The sequence below is a fragment of the Magnolia sinica genome, chromosome 10 (genome assembly GCF_029962835.1).
Source record: "Magnolia sinica isolate HGM2019 chromosome 10, MsV1, whole genome shotgun sequence".
Classification (NCBI taxonomy): domain Eukaryota; kingdom Viridiplantae; phylum Streptophyta; class Magnoliopsida; order Magnoliales; family Magnoliaceae; genus Magnolia; species Magnolia sinica.
Window position 1 is genome coordinate 71,012,159 of NC_080582.1, and position 3,894 is coordinate 71,016,052.

Consider the following 3,894-nt stretch of genomic DNA (forward strand, 5'->3'; position numbering starts at 1 on the left):
GCCCTCTTGCTTGATTCAAGTAACACAACTGGAATTGGCATCCTAACCTATCTAATTGGAAGATATAGCAGTTAAGATCAAAATTGAACCTCCATATACCTAATTCTCAATGGATGGAGAATTGTCAAAGATAGATTGGGAGTGGGCCAAGCACATCTTTAGAGGATTGGAGGATAAATTCATCAGAGTTCTATCTTCCACGAAAGAATATATCATGTTAATGTCATCGGTATCGTCTTCATCTTTTGCCTGTTTGCTCATATTGAAAAAGATGTTGAGCTCTAATGTCATATTTTCAAAAGATAGATTCATGACTCCATTCCTACAATTAATGATTGCATTTAATGTAGCAAGGAATGAGCGACCAAGAATGACGGGAATTTGAGTGCTCATATCAATGATGGGTTGAGTATCTAAGACGATAAAATCTACCAGATAATAGAATTTGTCAACTTGGAGTAACATATCCCTCTCGGCACACAACTGAGTGATCAACAAGTTGTAATGTGGTCTGAGTAGGTTTTAATTCACATAGACCCAGTTGTTCGTAGACCAAGTAAGGGATCAAATTTACGCTCGCTCCTAAGTCAAGAAGTGCGTGCTCAATCCGGTACTTCCCAATTACACAAGAGATGGTTGGGCTACCGGGATCTTTATATTTCTGTGACAATCTTGCTTGAGGATGGCACTCACTTTTTTCGTCAAAATTTTTTTCTTTTTGATACTTTGCAGCCTCTTGGTCGTCCATAGGTCATTTAAAAATTTGGCATATGAAGGAATTTGTTTCACAACATCCAGGAGAGGGATGTTGACCTTCACTTGTTTAAGCACCTCTAGAATGTCCTGAGAGTTAGAGAGAGATTTTGGTGCAATCAACCATTGGGGGAATGGAGCAATCGGCTTGCTCAGAGGTTTCGGTTTTAATCCATGTGGAGTAATGCTAGGTCTATCCTCTATTTCTTCTTTCGGGTCCTTGGACTCTTCAGTCCATACCGGAATAGATTTATCAATTGTTTTTCCACTCCTAAGAGTGGTGATAGACTTGACTTGCTCCATTTGATTTGAAGAGCTTGGATCATTAATTTCGTATTGAAATTTTGGATTGGGAAGGGGTTAAGCCGGTAGGATCCCTTTCTCCTTAATTGAATTTTTTGTCTCACGCCCTTGTACGACCTTTGAAAGGTCTTGAAGGGTTTGCAATATACTCTGATTGATAAACTCTTGGTTTTTAATATGTTTCCAGATCGGATCCTCTTGAGGTTTCCCTTGATTCAAAAATTGCTTAGGGATTCCTTGAGTGGCAGTTTGTCCATTCCTCCAACTAAAGTTCGAATGATTTCTCCAACTAGGATTGTATGTTTTAGAGATAGGCCCATTGAAAGGTCTTTGGTAGTTGTTCACGGCATTCGATTGCTAATTTAGTACCTCTTGAAAAGAGGGTATTGTTGGGCAATTTTCAGTTGTGTGTATATTGCAAGCACAAATATCGCAAACAACTTCTTTAGCCTTATCCTTCTTAAGTTCCATGGCCTCGACCTTTCTTGCGAGACTGGCCACTTTAGTATTTATGTCATCATCCTCTTTCAGCAAGTATTTCTCACCCCTCTCCCTTGCTTGAGTAGGCTTAGATGTGGTTCTAGGTTTTGGGGAGATGTCTCATGATTGTGCGGTTTCGGCGAGTTTGTCAAAGTAACCCACACCTCATCGACATTTTTTATCATGAACTCCCCATTGCACATCATCTCGACGAATTGATGCATGGAAGATGTCAGTCCATCATGGAAGAAAGTTGTTATGCGCCACGTTTAGAAACCGTGTTGTGGGCATGAATTAACAAGATCCTTGAACTGCTCCCAAGATTGGAAGAATATTTTATCTTCCTTTTGAGTGAAGTTCATGATCAACTTCCTGATGGTAATCGTCTTATGGTATGGAAAAAAAATTATGAACTCCTTCATCATGTCATTCCATGTGCCAATAGATCGCGGACGTAGTGAGTGCAACCACATCTTAGCTTTTTTTTTTCAAGGAGAAAGGAAAGAGTTTCAGCCTGACCGTGTCCTATGAACTTTCACATTCAAGTCCAAGGAACTTTAGAAGGAGTTGGATCACTCCTGACTTGATATTCATATTTCCTGTGTTTTCTGGAAAAACCATACATGAAGGGGTGATCACCCCTGCTGGTTGTAAGTAATCTTGTAAAGTACGAGGCGGGAGTGCATGGTGCACCTCATTCTCATCCTGGACTTCCGCAACTCGAGGTTACGGCTGATTCACCAGTTGATTTGCAGCCATAACCTCAATTAACTCTAAGGATCTCAAGTGGCTGTTTAATCCTGTGATGGATAGATAACCTCTCAACCAATCCTCCTTCACTCAAGAGACGTCGAATGTTGTCACAGACCCACTTGGGCGTGAAACACTCTCAGCCCTCAATTTCAGAATCTAACCTAAACTTAAAGGAAAGAAGGGAAATAGAAATCTAGAAATAGAAAGAGAGAGAATTAGAAAGAAGTTACCAAATTAGAAGTTTCTATATCGAGATCCTGCAAAAGAAAAAGGAAAGCAATTAGTTTCTAAAAACAAATTAGGAAAGTTTCTAAACCTAGAAATAAAAATCTAAATTAGTTTCTAAAATAATTCAGAAAAAACCTTAACCTAAAAATAGAAAGTTACTAAATCCTAATCTAAATCCTAATATTAACCTAATTCCAAAACTAATTAAATTAAGAAAATGCAACCATTCGGTCCCCGGCAACGGCGCCAAAAACTTGTTCACAACCCCAAGTGTAGGGTCACGATGTAGTAATAATTTTGGTGAGATCGAGGTCGAATCCACAGGGACTGAAACTTGTATGCTTCTGAAATTAACTAGAAGTAGAACTAAGAGAAGATGTAAACTAATTCTGAAGTGATTGAGAGAGTAATTGTAATTAAAGTTATTAAAAATATGGAATTTAAATGTGGGAACTAGGGTTTTCAAGGATCCACTTGTAGAGATCAGGGAGCCCTCTTACTTAATTCAAGTAACACAATTGGAATTGGTATCTTAGCCTATCCAATTGGAAGATATAGCAGTTAAGATCAAAACTGAACTTCTATAGACCTAATTCTCAATGGATGGAGAATTATGAAAGCTGGAATGGATTCTATCACCAAACCATGCCCATGGGACAATGACAAACAAAAGGATTTACTAATCTCACAATCTCAAGAAGGAATAAGAAGATACTTAAAGCTATTGCAGATCTATTGTAATTTAAGTCACAACAAACCATTAAAAACTAGAAGTATTCCTTGAATAATCAAATTAGAATCCATGAAGTTTAACATAAATAAGAATCAAAGCAAGCAAAACATCCCATCACGCTATAAGCTTCACCCCTTATCCCTAACTAAGAAGTTTAGCCAACCATAGACATGATTGGATCTAAAACCCTAGAAGAAAACATGAAAAACAAAGAAAGAGAAGAAGAAAAATGTTTGGCACGACTCTCCACTCTTGTGCTTCACTTCTCCAAACCCTAAATTGATGCTTAGAAGTGCCTTGGGGACTCTTATTTATAGTTGAGCAACACCTCCTTTCGCACCGACTTGGAAAAATTCGGAAACCACCTCAAATTTACGCACTCTGCGTAACTTCGCGTAAATCGTTCGATGACATCGAATTGGCTTCGATGTCATCGAAGGTGCCTTTTTTTACATGCTTTTTCACGCTGTTGTAGCTTCATCCAGACTCTTTATCCTTCTATGTCATTGAACCTACCTGCGATGTCATCGAAGAGGCCTTTGATGTCATCAAACATTGTTCGAGGAGTCGAAAACGCATCCAAAACAGTCCAGAGAGTTAATTCAATTTCTTCAATAAATTCGATTTCCTCGAAGAGGCCTTCG

The 3,894-nt window shown here is 38.6% G+C and overlaps 1 non-coding gene across 1 annotated transcript; it reads left to right on the forward strand.

Moving 5' to 3' along the window:
• Positions 1–1,809: 1,809 nt before the first annotated feature.
• On the forward strand, positions 1,810–1,916 carry LOC131217860 (small nucleolar RNA R71). The gene has a single exon (XR_009157447.1). It is a non-coding gene; the product is annotated as a small nucleolar RNA R71 (small nucleolar RNA).
• Positions 1,917–3,894: the final 1,978 nt, after the last annotated feature.